Source organism: Phyllobates terribilis, unplaced genomic scaffold (genome assembly GCF_046119375.1).
Source record: "Phyllobates terribilis strain yellow unplaced genomic scaffold, ASM4611937v1 Scaffold_5611__1_contigs__length_50480, whole genome shotgun sequence".
Taxonomy (NCBI): domain Eukaryota; kingdom Metazoa; phylum Chordata; class Amphibia; order Anura; family Dendrobatidae; genus Phyllobates; species Phyllobates terribilis.
This window is the reverse complement of record NW_027368356.1, coordinates 8,937-25,918: the sequence shown is the minus strand read 5'-3', so window position 1 is coordinate 25,918 and position 16,982 is coordinate 8,937. Positions and strand designations below refer to the sequence as shown.

General features: G+C 43.0%; 4 non-coding genes and 2 pseudogenes across 4 annotated transcripts; all 6 read right to left on the bottom strand.

Moving 5' to 3' along the window:
* Positions 1–228: 228 nt before the first annotated feature.
* LOC141250392 (U2 spliceosomal RNA) lies at positions 229–419 on the bottom strand. The gene has a single exon (XR_012312650.1). It is a non-coding gene; the product is annotated as a U2 spliceosomal RNA (small nuclear RNA).
* Positions 420–1,534: 1,115 nt separating this feature from the next.
* Positions 1,535–1,723, bottom strand: LOC141250394 (U2 spliceosomal RNA). The gene has a single exon (XR_012312651.1). It is a non-coding gene; the product is annotated as a U2 spliceosomal RNA (small nuclear RNA).
* Positions 1,724–7,797: 6,074 nt separating this feature from the next.
* LOC141250397 (U2 spliceosomal RNA) lies at positions 7,798–7,996 on the bottom strand. The gene has a single exon (XR_012312653.1). It is a non-coding gene; the product is annotated as a U2 spliceosomal RNA (small nuclear RNA).
* Positions 7,997–14,066: 6,070 nt separating this feature from the next.
* LOC141250398 (U2 spliceosomal RNA) lies at positions 14,067–14,264 on the bottom strand. Its single transcript, XR_012312654.1, has one exon. It is a non-coding gene; the product is annotated as a U2 spliceosomal RNA (small nuclear RNA).
* A 778-nt stretch (positions 14,265–15,042) lies between these two features.
* On the bottom strand, positions 15,043–15,134 carry LOC141250399 (U2 spliceosomal RNA; annotated as a pseudogene).
* A 1,115-nt stretch (positions 15,135–16,249) lies between these two features.
* Positions 16,250–16,455, bottom strand: LOC141250393 (U2 spliceosomal RNA; annotated as a pseudogene).
* Positions 16,456–16,982: the final 527 nt, after the last annotated feature.

Below are 16,982 nucleotides of genomic sequence, written 5' to 3'. Positions count from 1 at the left end.
AGAGCTAGAAAGATAGCATTGCATTACATTACATGGCAATGCAATGCACAGTTGCTGAAGTTGAACCAAAATGAGCTTGTAATCTGGCTTCTGCAACTTTGAACATGAAAAATCCAATGAGGAGAAGAAAAGCAAAGCCAAAGAGTCCATCCCAAAATCCGACAAACAAGCAAAATGAACAAAAAACATTGAATTCAATTCTTTCTGATTTTAGAAACTGCATTAAAGAAGGGGTGCACCGGTCCTGGAGATACTGCAATACCAGGTCAATGCGTGGAGTGGACAGAGCAAGCTCTTTTTCCATCTCCCTGTTCTAAAAATCCATTTAATATATGGTCCCCAGATAGGGGACGTATCAGATATTAAACTGATAAGAACAGATACTACACTTGATCTTAGCCAAAAGGCCGAGAAGCGATAACCAGAATTGGTTTCAAACTACGGAGCCACCCAAGGATCCTGAAAAGTCCATTTGTGGAGATGAGCTCCTGGACTCCCGTTAGGAAGACATGTTGTCAACCTCTAGATCCCTTACATGCCTGCACTTTTCGGCTTGCTGCTGCTGCAATCCACGCGTTTTAGATCTGCATAACTCCACCTCTTTAAACACAGCACCTTCACCCCCTGCTGTTCCCACCCGCCTCAACACCGTTGGAAGGGATGAGAACCAATTAAGGCGGGGGGTGGGGTGGAACGAGCAGCTGTCTACCCTTAGCAGGAGGGCTGCTGATTACATACCTCTCCTGCTGCTGCTGCTGCTGGCTGTCCAGCAGCAGACTGAAGGTGGCTGCTGCTGTGCACAGGTATATAAAGGCTCAGAGCCTATTATGACACGCGCAGCCAGCGTTCCATTGCCACATTCCATCTACTGCAGGCAGGATACCTGGCTGGCTGAATGTCGCTGAGAAGCTCACAGAGACCGCCATAAGCAACAGTTTAACAGAATGCCACAGACTAATCAACCAAACTTTTTGGGTTGGGTTCTCTTTTATAGTCTGCAGGCATTAAATGAAAGAAGTCAGTGTTCCAGCAGAGGGAGACAACGTTTCAGAAAAGGCATTGTAGCAAACCAAAAAAGAAATTTTAAGCGCAGCAGAGTAACCAGCGCACATACCTGTTAGCTCAGGTGAGTTTAAAAGGCTGCTGTTGATAACAAGGGCATTTGCTAAATAGATGGTGTGTGTGCAACAATATACTGAAAGGTCAATTATATTGTGCAGCTTATCTCACCACCTGTAGTTATTTAGGTGAAAGCTCCAAAATGCTTGCCTAATATGTCTGTTTATCCAAAAGGAAGTAAAAAGGGAGAGCTAGAAAGATAGCATTGCATTACATTACATGGCAATGCAATGCACAGTTGCTGAAGTTGAACCAAAATGAGCTTGTAATCTGGCTTCTGCAACTTTGAACATGAAAAATCCAATGAGGAGAAGAAAAGCAAAGCCAAAGAGTCCATCCCAAAATCCGACAAACAAGCAAAATGAACAAAAAACATTGAATTCAATTCTTTCTGATTTTAGAAACTGCATTAAAGAAGGGGTGCACCGGTCCTGGAGATACTGCAATACCAGGTCAATGCGTGGAGTGGACAGAGCAAGCTCTTTTTCCATCTCCCTGTTCTAAAAATCCATTTAATATATGGTCCCCAGATAGGGGACGTATCAGATATTAAACTGATAAGAACAGATTTTTTTTTTTTCCTCAGATTAAGACCCACATTAATTTATGCATCATAGCGCATATTCACATAACGGGTTCTCAAATCATCATTCGGAAAAACAAAAACAAAATCCCAAAAAACACAACCCTGCAATTAACTGTTACTTACTGTAAGAAGTCCAATGTGAAAAGTTCCAGAGTGCTTCTGCTGCTGTCTCACCATACTTCTTTTTATCCAATAAATAGGCATAAAACAGTCTAGCAAGAAAAATCTTTCTGCATTCCATGGGGGAAAAAACAATCTTTTTAAAAATCACCAAATTCCGAACGTCCCATAAAACCTCTTTATATATGACAAAAATAATCCAGCTTGCCCGCTTCCTTTTCGAGTACTTAAAATCTTGACCTATTAAAATCCTTTCAAAATCGAAACAATGAAAACCAACTAAAGCAACAAACATACGTGACAACAAGGTAAAAACTTTTTTAGCAAAAAAACAGTCCCAAAAAATATGCTGTATTGTTTCCACCTTATTGCAACCTTCCCTAGGACATAGTTCTTGAACCTTTATCCCCCGGTCATTCAAAAAAGCCCTTGTTGGCAAGCATCCATGCAACGCCATCCAGGTTACATCCTTCTGTCTGTTGCTGATTCCACGCATGAAAAAAAGCTTCCACACCTGTCCAGACTGTGCATTATTACAAAACGGCACATCACATAACATCTCCTTCTTCTTAATACCTGAGACAATCAGTTTTTTGTCCCGTCTAACCATGGAGCTTATCCCATTTTGATCATAGAAGGACCTAAGCACAACATAAAAAAACGGTATCACAAACGAAACTGGTTTTCTTAAATCCTTCTCACACCAGCTCCATTTCTGGAAAAGCCGTCCTGCTAAATATTTGCACATGTCCGCAGTCCTGTTATTGCACTGGGATAATTTATAAATGTTCAAAGAATAATGCATTCTTAAAAATAAGTCAATGTTAGGAAAATCACAACCCCCATTTTCCACAGAACACATAACCATTCCTCTTCTTAGTTTCTCCATTTTGGATCCCCAAAAAAACACAAACAGTTTCCTTGTCACTCTCTTTGTCCAAAGCACAGCAGGTGGGAAAATCAAAGCAGTGTACAGCAGAAGCGGGAGAATCACAGACTTGATTACCAGCACTTTCCCTCTCAGCGACAGGTTCCTTAGTTTCCAAAAGTTCAACTTCTGATCCATTTTGTCTTCTAGAATCTTCAGGCTGCTTTTCCCTTTCAGTTCCTTCTCAAAGATGACACCAAGAACCTCAATTTCCTCCCTACTCTCCACTCCTGCCACGTTAACCTCAACCTGCCTCCCAAAGTTACAAAGCTGGCACTTTCCCCAATTCACCGCCATACCAGCCACACAACAAAAAATCCTTACGTGCAAATTCACTCTATTGAGATCCGCCTGTGAACCACAAGTAAAAACAATATCATCCATATAACTTAAAGACTTGACTGGACCCCCGGATCCCCCAGGAATAAAAACACCAGCCACACACTTGTCAACTTGCACACTTTTTAAAAGGGCCTCCACCACACAGATAAAAAGAATTGGTGACAGGGGACAACCCTGCCTAACTCCCGATAAAATATTAAAACTGGAACTCACATGCCCATTAACTAAAATCTGGCTACTGACCCCACAATAAAAACTCTTAATGACCATCAATAATTTATCCGGAACACCAAGGTGACTTAAAGCAGAGAACAAAAATCTATGTGATATTTTATCAAAGGCTTTCTCCAGGTCCACCGACTGTAACAAAAGAGCATTCTTATTCAAATTAGCCTGATAAATTAAGTCTCTTAGAAGCAGCAAATTATCTGAAATTTTCCTACCAGGCACTGCACATGCCTGATACTCCCCCACCATATCACCTATCACATCTGCCAGTCTACCAGCCACAATTTTAGAAATAATTTTGTAATCACTGTTTAACAATGTTATGGGCCTCCAATTTTTAATATCCCTCATGTCCCCTTTCTTATGAATCAGCGTAACAATCCCCCTACGCATAGAAACCGATAAAATCCCATGAGTAAAACCATATTGCACCACCCGGGAAAACTCCACACCTATAATATCCCAAAATCTAACATAAAATTCAGCAGGAAGACCATCACAGCCTGGCATCTTGCCTTTCGCCAAGCCATCCACTGCCCGTCTAATTTCATCTTTCCCAACCTCCTCACTTAAAAACCCAATTTTCTCCTCAGGAATATTATTAGTTAATACTTTGCAATAATCATTAATTTCCGCATCACTGGCTCTACTATCGTTAGAGAAGAGTGTTTCATAAAAGGAAAGAATACTGCCAATCATCTCATCCCCAGATACCTCCCCTGCAGGAGAAAAAACAGACTTAAAAACCCCTTTAGGTTTAAAACATTTTTTAAAAAAGTATCTCGAACATTGCTCATTTTCCTCCATGTGCTTTATTTTTGCCTTAAACATAATAGTCTTCCCTTTTTCAATAAGTATCTTCTTCAGTTCGTCCTTCAAATCTGCAATCTCTTTATCCACCTCCATCCCCGCTCTCTTAAACTTATGGAGTACTTCCAATTTTGAAATAACAGCAGCATCATGATCCCTTTTGGCTTTCGCTCTCCTAAAACACACCCCTTTAAAATAACATGCAAATTTCTCCTTAGCCCAGTCCCACCACTCTAGCAAATCTTTAAAAAGGTGCTGTTCAGACACACAAGACAAAAACACTTTATTAAAACCAACCTTAACACTCTCCTCTTCCAGCAGGCTTACGTTCAGCTTCCAGAGTCCCTTTCCAAAAGCCAGGGACTCAGCTATACACAGATCTACCACTATCATCTTGTGGTCAGAAAAAGTCGTCATCACGTGGTTGCACTTGGCCACCTTAATCCCTTCAGACATAAAAACATAGTCAATTCGGGAAACACTACGTCCACTATCTGATATGTATGTGAACTTATCACTTGGCCCAACCATCAGACCAGCATCCGTGTAGCGTAAATCCTGCACAATCTGATTTAAAATATTAGACGTAACATCAGTCCTACCTTCCGTAGAGCTCTTACGATCTTTTGCGGATCTGACACAATTAAAATCTCCAGCCACTATAGTGAAGTCTCTGCCTGGTAAAAACAACTTTAGAGACTCCAAAAACCCAACTCTTGCTTGTTTATCAGCAGGGGCATAAACATTAAAAACCCGTACCCGCTGACCTAAAAAATCCACTAATAAAAACAGACATCTCCCAGGTATGATTACTTTAAACTCTAAAACCTTTAGACTGGAATTACAAAGTAAAATGCCCACCCCTTCATTCCTGTTTTCTGAGCATGGGGACCAAAAAGATTGCCCCTTATTCCACTCACTCTCATGCGGGGCAGATTTAATTACACATTCCTGCAGACAGACAATATCTGCATTCACACTCTCAATGTACTCCAGTATCCCTGCTCTCCTACAAGCAGAACCAATCCCTCGTACATTCAGAGAAGCAACACACAACGCCATCATAACAACAGGAAAAAATCTCCACCATACCCGATCCATCATGAACCAGGAGAAAACCCACTCCTGCCACCCACTTTTCTACGTATATCAGGCGACTCAGAACTCGAGTCCCTGTTAGAATAACCTGGTCTTAGGGAGACTGGATCTTCCTGCCCCCCAGACCAACACCCCTCCACCTTACTTCTTTTAATCACGGAGGCATAACTCTCCTCCTTGCCATCATCTTCCTCCTCATTTTCACTCCAATCACTGTTAACCCTATCACGCTGCTGAGGGGTTATAGTTCCATCCGAATCAGAATCCTCCTCCTCCAAAACCTCCATTTCCTCACCCCCATCTCTTCCCAAAACAGGATTCACTGACTCTGCCATATTAGACAAATCCATCCCATCACCCGGGCCATGCACATCAGCTACTTTGTTTATTACTTCCAGCCCCTCCCTCAAACCAACTTTCTTCTGGCTCCGCCCCTTTTCCTCCATCTTGGGCACCGCATGGTCTCTTCCCCTACCACCATCTTGTTTTTGGCTTTCCCCCTCTGAGTCTGAGCCTTCGCCCTCCTCCCCACTTTCCTGCCGAGTCTTCTTCTGCCTCTCTTCAGCGTCCACCTGTGACCTAGGAATCTGAGCCCACAATCTACATTTCCTTGCAAGGTGATCTGCATGTCCACACAAATCACACACCTTATTCATTGGGCAACCACTTGCAACATGCCCAGATTTCCCACAACCTCTACAAACATCACCTTGCACTGGACAATCTTTCTGAACATGTCCAAACTCATGGCACTTCCTACAATATTCCATCTGTCCATTATAAAAACAAAATCCCCTTTCTCCTCCGATAGAAAACTGTGCAGGAATGCTCTTGGCACCCCCAATAGCTCTATCATCCGGTCTCAGTTTTACAACATATCTCCTCTTGCCATTTAGATAATTGTATTTGTTCTTCATTCTTCCCAAAAATTTAACCTCACTGCAATACCGAGCTAAAAAATTGGAAACAGTCTCATCCGGAACTTTAGGGTTATACATGTGCACAACCACATACTTATATGTCTGCTGGAACAGAGGTTCCAGTGCAATAAACTCTAGGCATTTCAATTCCTTTTCTTCCTTCATTCGTACCAACTCCATGTAGACTCTCTGGCAAATACTCAAAGAAACAAAAGTGATATCATAAATTCCTTGTTTCTGAAAATCCTGCAGTGCCAATACATCCGTTACCTTCAAGCCATTAATGTTCTTCAAGACATCAACGCAAACTTGGTCCAAACCGATTTCTCCTTCATGACCTGCAGCCACCTTCAGACGGACCGAGTCCTCTAATCCACGTGTTTTCTCCACCATTTTTACAGCAGATAAACACAATCGCCGCTCAATCGCACACTAGGGCCCCACAAGGGGGAACCCCAGTCACAACTGCCCTCCAAACAACACCAGCAGCAGAAAACCACCACTGATCTTGCCAAAAGCCCGAGAAGCGATAACCAGAATTGGTTTCAAACTACGGAGCCACCCAAGGATCCTGAAAAGTCCATTTGTGGAGATGAGCTCCTGGACTCCCGTTAAGAAGACATGTTGTCAACCTCTAGATCCCTTACATGCCTGCACTTTTCGGCTTGCTGCTGCTGCAATCCACGCGTTTTAGATCTGCATAACTCCACCTCTTTAAACACAGCACCTTCACCCCCTGCTGTTCCCACCCGCCTCAACACCGTTGGAAGGGAGGAGAACCAATTAAGGCGGGGGGTGGGGTGGAACGAGCAGCTGTCTACCCTTAGCAGGAGGGCTGCTGATTACATACCTCTCCTGCTGCTGCTGCTGCTGGCTGTCCAGCAGCAGACTGAAGGTGGCTGCTGCTGTGCACAGGTATATAAAGGCTCAGAGCCTATTATGACACGCGCAGCCAGCGTTCCATTGCCACATTCCATCTACTGCAGGCAGGATACCTGGCTGGCTGAATGTCGCTGAGAAGCTCACAGAGACCGCCATAAGCAACAGTTTAACAGAATGCCACAGACTAATCAACCAAACTTTTTGGGTTGGGTTCTCTTTTATAGTCTGCAGGCATTAAATGAAAGAAGTCAGTGTTCCAGCAGAGGGAGACAACGTTTCAGAAAAGGCATTGTAGCAAACCAAAAAAGAAATTTTAAGCGCAGCAGAGTAACCAGCGCACATACCTGTTAGCTCAGGTGAGTTTAAAAGGCTGCTGTTGATAACAAGGGCATTTGCTAAATAGATGGTGTGTGTGCAACAATATACTGAAAGGTCAATTATATTGTGCAGCTTATCTCACCACCTGTAGTTATTTAGGTGAAAGCTCCAAAATGCTTGCCTAATATGTCTGTTTATCCAAAAGGAAGTAAAAAGGGAGAGCTAGAAAGATAGCATTGCATTACATTACATGGCAATGCAATGCACAGTTGCTGAAGTTGAACCAAAATGAGCTTGTAATCTGGCTTCTGCAACTTTGAACATGAAAAATCCAATGAGGAGAAGAAAAGCAAAGCCAAAGAGTCCATCCCCAAATCCGACAAACAAGCAAAATGAACAAAAAACATTGAATTCAATTCTTTCTGATTTTAGAAACTGCATTAAAGAAGGGGTGCACCGGTCCTGGAGATACTGCAATACCAGGTCAATGCGTGGAGTGGACAGAGCAAGCTCTTTTTCCATCTCCCTGTTCTAAAAATCCATTTAATATATGGTCCCCAGATAGGGGACGTATCAGATATTAAACTGATAAGAACAGATTTTTTTTTTTTTTTTTTCCTCAGATTAAGACCCACATTAATTTATGCATCATAGCGCAAATTCACATAACGGGTTCTCAAATCATCATTCGGAAAAACAAAAACAAAATCCCAAAAAACACAACCCTGCAATTAACTGTTACTTACTGTAAGAAGTCCAATGTGAAAAGTTCCAGAGTGCTTCTGCTGCTGTCTCACCATACTTCTTTTTATCCAATAAATAGGCATAAAACAGTCTAGCAAGAAAAATCTTTCTGCATTCCATGGGGGAAAAAACAATCTTTTTAAAAATCACCAAATTCCGAACGTCCCATAAAACCTCTTTATATATGACAAAAATAATCCAGCTTGCCCGCTTCCTTTGCGAGTACTTAAAATCTTGACCTATTAAAATCCTTTCAAAATCGAAACAATGAAAACCAACTAAAGCAACAAACATACGTGACAACAAGGTAAAAACTTTTTTAGCAAAAAAACAGTCCCAAAAAATATGCTGTATTGTTTCCACCTTATTGCAACCTTCCCTAGGACATAGTTCTTGAACCTTTATCCCCCGGTCATTCAAAAAAGCCCTTGTTGGCAAGCATCCATGCAACGCCATCCAGGTTACATCCTTCTGTCTGTTGCTGATTCCACGCATGAAAAAAAGCTTCCACACCTGTCCAGACTGGGCATTATTACAAAACGGCACATCACATAACATCTCCTTCTTCTTAATACCTGAGACAATCAGTTTTTTGTCCGGTCTAACCATGGAGCTTATCCCATTTTGATCATAGAAGGACCTAAGCACCACATAAAAAAACGGTATCACAAACGAAACTGGTTTTCTTAAATCCTTCTCACACCAGCTCCATTTCTGGAAAAGCCGTCCTGCTAAATATTTGCACATGTCCGCAGTCCTGTTATTGCACTGGGATAATTTATAAATGTTCAAAAAATAATGCATTCTTAAAAATAAGTCAATGTTAGGAAAATCACAACCCCCATTTTCCACAGAACACATAACCATTCCTCTTCTTAGTTTCTCCATTTTGGATCCCCAAAAAAACACAAACAGTTTCCTTGTCACTCTCTTTGTCCAAAGCACAGCAGGTGGGAAAATCAAAGCAGTGTACAGCAGAAGCGGGAGAATCACAGACTTGATTACCAGCACTTTCCCTCTCAGCGACAGGTTCCTTAGTTTCCAAAAGTTCAACTTCTGATCCATTTTGTCTTCTAGAATCTTCAGGCTGCTTTTCCCTTTCAGTTCCTTCTCAAAGATGACACCAAGAACCTCAATTTCCTCCCTACTCTCCACTCCTGCCACGTTAACCTCAACCTGCCTCCCAAAGTTACAAAGCTGGCACTTTCCCCAATTCACCGCCATACCAGCCACACAACAAAAAATCCTTACGTGCAAATTCACTCTATTGAGATCCGCCTGTGAACCACAAGTAAAAACAATATCATCCATATAACTTAAAGACTTGACTGGACCCCCGGATCCCCCAGGAATAAAAACACCAGCCACACACTTGTCAACTTGCACACTTTTTAAAAGGGCCTCCACCACACAGATAAAAAGAATTGGTGACAGGGGACAACCCTGCCTAACTCCCGATAAAATATTAAAACTGGAACTCACATGCCCATTAACTAAAATCTGGCTACTGACCCCACAATAAAAACTCTTAATGACCATCAATAATTTATCCGGAACACCAAGGTGACTTAAAGCAGAGAACAAAAATCTATGTGATATTTTATCAAAGGCTTTCTCCAGGTCCACCGACTGTAACAAAAGAGCATTCTTATTCAAATTAGCCTGATAAATTAAGTCTCTTAGAAGCAGCAAATTATCTGAAATTTTCCTACCAGGCACTGCACATGCCTGATACTCCCCCACCATATCACCTATCACATCTGCCAGTCTACCAGCCACAATTTTAGAAATAATTTTGTAATCACTGTTTAACAATGTTATGGGCCTCCAATTTTTAATATCCCTCATGTCCCCTTTCTTATGAATCAGCGTAACAATCCCCCTACGCATAGAAACCGATAAAATCCCATGAGTAAAACCATATTGCACCACCCGGGAAAACTCCACACCTATAATATCCCAAAATCTAACATAAAATTCAGCAGGAAGACCATCACAGCCTGGCGTCTTGCCTTTCGCCAAGCCATCCACTGCCCGTCTAATTTCATCTTTCCCAACCTCCTCACTTAAAAACCCAATTTTCTCCTCAGGAATATTATTAGTTAATACTTTGCAATAATCATTAATTTCCGCATCACTGGCTCTACTATCGTTAGAGAAGAGTGTTTCATAAAAGGAAAGAATACTGCCAATCATCTCATCCCCAGATACCTCCCCTGCAGGAGAAAAAACAGACTTAAAAACCCCTTTAGGTTTAAAACATTTTTTAAAAAAGTATCTCGAACATTGCTCATTTTCCTCCATGTGCTTTATTTTTGCCTTAAACATAATAGTCTTCCCTTTTTCAATAAGTATCTTCTTCAGTTCGTCCTTCAAATCTGCAATCTCTTTATCCACCTCCATCCCCGCTCTCTTAAACTTATGGAGTACTTCCAATTTTGAAATAACAGCAGCATCATGATCCCTTTTGGCTTTCGCTCTCCTAAAACACACCCCTTTAAAATAACATGCAAATTTCTCCTTAGCCCAGTCCCACCACTCTAGCAAATCTTTAAAAAGGTGCTGTTCAGACACACAAGACAAAAACACTTTATTAAAACCAACCTTAACACTCTCCTCTTCCAGCAGGCTTACGTTCAGCTTCCAGAGTCCCTTTCCAAAAGCCAGGGACTCAGCTATACACAGATCTACCACTATCATCTTGTGGTCAGAAAAAGTCGTCATCACGTGGTTGCACTTGGCCACCTTAATCCCTTCAGACATAAAAACATAGTCAATTCGGGAAACACTACGTCCACTATCTGATATGTATGTGAACTTATCACTTGGCCCAACCATCAGACCAGCATCCGTGTAGCGTAAATCCTGCACAATCTGATTTAAAATATTAGACGTAACATCAGTCCTACCTTCCGTAGAGCTCTTACGATCTTTTGCGGATCTGACACAATTAAAATCTCCAGCCACTATAGTGAAGTCTCTGCCTGGTAAAAACAACTTTAGAGACTCCAAAAACCCAACTCTTGCTTGTTTATCAGCAGGGGCATAAACATTAAAAACCCGTACCCGCTGACCTAAAAAATCCACTAATAAAAACAAACATCTCCCAGGTATGATTACTTTAAACTCTAAAACCTTTAGACTGGAATTACACAGTAAAATGCCCACCCCTTCATTCCTGTTTTCTGAGCATGGGGACCAAAAAGATTGCCCCTTATTCCACTCACTCTCATGCGGGGCAGATTTAATTACACATTCCTGCAGACAGACAATATCTGCATTCACACTCTCAATGTACTCCAGTATCCCTGCTCTCCTACAAGCAGAACCAATCCCTCGTACATTCAGAGAAGCAACACACAACGCCATCATAACAACAGGAAAAAATCTCCACCATACCCGATCCATCATGAACCAGGAGAAAACCCACTCCTGCCACCCACTTTTCTACGTATATCAGGCGACTCAGAACTCGAGTCCCTGTTAGAATAACCTGGTCTTAGGGAGACTGGATCTTCCTGCCCCCCAGACCAACACCCCTCCACCTTACTTCTTTTAATCACGGAGGCATAACTCTCCTCCTTGCCATCATCTTCCTCCTCATTTTCACTCCAATCACTGTTAACCCTATCACGCTGCTGAGGGGTTATAGTTCCATCCGAATCAGAATCCTCCTCCTCCAAAACCTCCATTTCCTCACCCCCATCTCTTCCCAAAACAGGATTCACTGACTCCGCCATATTAGACAAATCCATCCCATCACCCGGGCCATGCACATCAGCTACTTTGTTTATTACTTCCAGCCCCTCCCTCAAACCAACTTTCTTCTGGCTCCGCCCCTTTTCCTCCATCTTGGGCACCGCATGGTCTCTTCCCCTACCACCATCTTGTTTTTGGCTTTCCCCCTCTGAGTCTGAGCCTTCGCCCTCCTCCCCACTTTCCTGCCGAGTCTTCTTCTGCCTCTCTTCAGCGTCCACCTGTGACCTAGGAATCTGAGCCCACAATCTACATTTCCTTGCAAGGTGATCTGCATGTCCACACAAATCACACACCTTATTCATTGGGCAACCACTTGCAACATGCCCAGATTTCCCACAACCTCTACAAACATCACCTTGCACTGGACAATCTTTCTGAACATGTCCAAACTCATGACACTTCCTACAATATTCCATCTGTCCATTATAAAAACAAAATCCCCTTTCTCCTCCGATAGAAAACTGTGCAGGAATGCTCTTGGCACCCCCAATAGCTCTATCATCCGGTCTCAGTTTTACAACATATCTCCTCTTGCCATTTAGATAATTGTATTTGTTCTTCATTCTTCCCAAAAATTTAACCTCACTACAATACCGAGCTAAAAAATTGGAAACAGTCTCATCCGGAACTTTAGGGTTATACATGTGCACAACCACATACTTATATGTCTGCTGGAACAGAGGTTCCAGTGCAATAAACTCTAGGCATTTCAATTCCTTTTCTTCCTTCATTCGTACCAACTCCATGTAGACTCTCTGGCAAATACTCAAAGAAACAAAAGTGATATCATAAATTCCTTGTTTCTGAAAATCCTGCAGTGCCAATACATCCGTTACCTTCAAGCCATTAATGTTCTTCAAGACATCAACGCAAACTTGGTCCAAACCGATTTCTCCTTCATGACCTGCAGCCACCTTCAGACGGACCGAGTCCTCTAATCCACGTGTTTTCTCCACCATTTTTACAGCAGATAAACACAATCGCCGCTCAATCGCACACTAGGGCCCCACAAGGGGGAACCCCAGTCACAACTGCCCTCCAAACAACACCAGCAGCAGAAAACCACCACTGATCTTGCCAAAAGGCCGAGAAGCGATAACCAGAATTGGTTTCAAACTACGGAGCCACCCAAGGATCCTGAAAAGTCCATTTGTGGAGATGAGCTCCTGGACTCCCGTTAAGAAGACATGTTGTCAACCTCTAGATCCCTTACATGCCTGCACTTTTCGGCTTGCTGCTGCTGCAATCCACGCGTTTTAGATCTGCATAACTCCACCTCTTTAAACACAGCACCTTCACCCCCTGCTGTTCCCACCCGCCTCAACACCGTTGGAAGGGAGGAGAACCAATTAAGGCGGGGGGTGGGGTGGAACGAGCAGCTGTCTACCCTTAGCAGGAGGGCTGCTGATTACATACCTCTCCTGCTGCTGCTGCTGCTGGCTGTCCAGCAGCAGACTGAAGGTGGCTGCTGCTGTGCACAGGTATATAAAGGCTCAGAGCCTATTATGACACGCGCAGCCAGCGTTCCATTGCCACATTCCATCTACTGCAGGCAGGATACCTGGCTGGCTGAATGTCGCTGAGAAGCTCACAGAGACCGCCATAAGCAACAGTTTAACAGAATGCCACAGACTAATCAACCAACCTTTTTGGGTTGGGTTCTCTTTTATAGTCTGCAGGCATTAAATGAAAGAAGTCAGTGTTCCAGCAGAGGGAGACAACGTTTCAGAAAAGGCATTGTAGCAAACCAAAAAAGAAATTTTAAGCGCAGCAGAGTAACCAGCGCACATACCTGTTAGCTCAGGTGAGTTTAAAAGGCTGCTGTTGATAACAAGGGCATTTGCTAAATAGATGGTGTGTGTGCAACAATATACTGAAAGGTCAATTATATTGTGCAGCTTATCTCACCACCTGTAGTTATTTAGGTGAAAGCTCCAAAATGCTTGCCTAATATGTCTGTTTATCCAAAAGGAAGTAAAAAGGGAGAGCTAGAAAGATAGCATTGCATTACATTACATGGCAATGCAATGCACAGTTGCTGAAGTTGAACCAAAATGAGCTTGTAATCTGGCTTCTGCAACTTTGAACATGAAAAATCCAATGAGGAGAAGAAAAGCAAAGCCAAAGAGTCCATCCCAAAATCCGACAAACAAGCAAAATGAACAAAAAACATTGAATTCAATTCTTTCTGATTTTAGAAACTGCATTAAAGAAGGGGTGCACCGGTCCTGGAGATACTGCAATACCAGGTCAATGCGTGGAGTGGACAGAGCAAGCTCTTTTTCCATCTCCCTGTTCTAAAAATCCTTTTAATATATGGTCCCCAGATAGGGGACGTATCAGATATTAAACTGATAAGAACAGATTTTTTTTTTTTTTTTTAAGCCCGAATTAGTGTACAAAACCCGAGTGCGCTTAAAAAAGTGACAAGTGCCACAAAAAAAGTGCACTAGGATGCTGGTATTCTTGAAACCCTCTCCAAAAGGAGAAGGGTCCCCCAAACCATTCCCCGTCCCTCCGAGCCAGAAGGCCACAGCGAGGAACAGGGACAAATAGCCACCTCCAGCCGGAGCCAGAAGCGACCCAATCTTACCCCCAATACCTGCCCGAGTTCTCACCCGAGCAAGGCACTGGGAGCCAAAGACTGTGCTCCCCTCCCGGAAGAGGGGAGCCAACAACGTTCTCCTCCCGAAAGAGGAGAGCCAGGGGGGTTCAGGGGGGAGCGGAACCTGATGGCCACACACTCCCCCCCTAGACCTGCCAAGAGAGGAACCCGTAAGGGAACCGCATCCCGACAAAATCCTAGTAAGGACGTGGACACACGTGAAAAAGTGGACACACAGTGACAAAAAAAATTAAATAAATAGTGAAGGTTTCACAGTATAATACTGCCCGGACCTTCAACCGGGAATTGAAAAATTCCCCATCCTAAGGCCAGAAGGCCCGGAATAAGGGTGTGTGTGAAGAAAGAAATATTGAAGTGCTAGTGCAAATGTGCCATAAACTCAAGTGGGGTTCCCAATCCCAGTGAGTTAAGGCACCCCAGGGTCACCACTCCTGGGGCACTTCACACTTCGGGCTTTCGATCTTCCCCGGCCCAATGGCATCGATCCTGGGGGGCCATGCTTTCCACCAGATGACTATATTAGCCAACTGGCGTACTAACAAGCGCCTAAGCCCCAGTGTGCATAATGTATCAATCTACTAGGGCGGCCAACATCCAAAACCGCCTTTTCGAAAGATACTACACTTGATCTTAGCCAAAAGGCCGAGAAGCGATAACCAGAATTGGTTTCAAACTACGGAGCCACCCAAGGATCCTGAAAAGTCCATTTGTGGAGATGAGCTCCTGGACTCCCGTTAAGAAGATATGTTGTCAACCTCTAGATCCCTTACATGCCTGCACTTTTCAGCTTGCTGCTGCTGCAATCCACACGTTTTAGATCTGCATAACTCCACCTCTTTAAACACAGCACCTTCACCCCCTGCTGTTCCCACCCGCCTCAACACCGTTGGAAGGGAGGAGAACCAATTAAGGCGGGGGGTGGGGTGGAACGAGCAGCTGTCTACCCTTAGCAGGAGGGCTGCTGATTACATACCTCTCCTGCTGCTGCTGCTGCTGGCTGTCCAGCAGCAGACTGAAGGTGGCTGCTGCTGTGCACAGGTATATAAAGGCTCAGAGCCTATTATGACACGCGCAGCCAGCGTTCCATTGCCACATTCCATCTACTGCAGGCAGGATACCTGGCTGGCTGAATGTCGCTGAGAAGCTCACAGAGACCGCCATAAGCAACAGTTTAACAGAATGCCACAGACTAATCAACCAAACTTTTTGGGTTGGGTTCTCTTTTATAGTCTGCAGGCATTAAATGAAAGAAGTCAGTGTTCCAGCAGAGGGAGACAACGTTTCAGAAAAGGCATTGTAGCAAACCAAAAAAGAAATTTTAAGCGCAGCAGAGTAACCAGCGCACATACCTGTTAGCTCAGGTGAGTTTAAAAGGCTGCTGTTGATAACAAGGGCATTTGCTAAATAGATGGTGTGTGTGCAACAATATACTGAAAGGTCAATTATATTGTGCAGCTTATCTCACCACCTGTAGTTATTTAGGTGAAAGCTCCAAAATGCTTGCCTAATATGTCTGTTTATCCAAAAGGAAGTAAAAAGGGAGAGCTACAAAGATAGCATTGCATTACATTACATGGCAATGCAATGCACAGTTGCTGAAGTTGAACCAAAATGAGCTTGTAATCTGGCTTCTGCAACTTTGAACATGAAAAATCCAATGAGGAGAAGAAAAGCAAAGCCAAAGAGTCCATCCCAAAATCCGACAAACAAGCAAAATGAACAAAAAACATTGAATTCAATTCTTTCTGATTTTAGAAACTGCATTAAAGAAGGGGTGCACCGGTCCTGGAGATACTGCAATACCAGGTCAATGCGTGGAGTGGACAGAGCAAGCTCTTTTTCCATCTCCCTGTTCTAAAAATCCATTTAATATATGGTCCCCAGATAGGGGACGTATCAGATATTAAACTGATAAGAACAGATTTTTTTTTTTTTTTTTTTTTTTTAAACCATTCAGGTTGTTGTAAACAACAGTATGAAAGTCCGCCAAAACCTTCAAATAGTTGCTCAACTATAACTCATCATCATGGTTAATCTTTATTCTTTTTATAAATTTATGTTTCCAAAATCAGAGTTAGTAAATTTGTGCTATATTACTCTCATGAAGGTACATAAAATTACTGGTACTTTACCAGATGACGCCATTTCATGACCTTCCAAATGCCCTCAGCGTCCAATCCACCACCTCTACTCTTGTCCCATTTATATATAAGGTACAACCTAGATAGAATTAACCGAATACAGTCATTAATAGGTACAGTTTTTCTTTTGAACAAAGCCAGGTTTCTCACATCCCAAAGGCTTTCCATGACACACACCATTATTAACCACAAAATCCTTTCATTCACCTTTCCACATGCACCAATACCAAACATAGCCACTCTCCAGTTAATATAACTCACACCTGCTAATTCCTTACATAGACCACCCACGCCTTTCCACACACTATATGCATAATCACAATCCCACATCACATGTCTCACAGTCTCACTCGCTCCACAC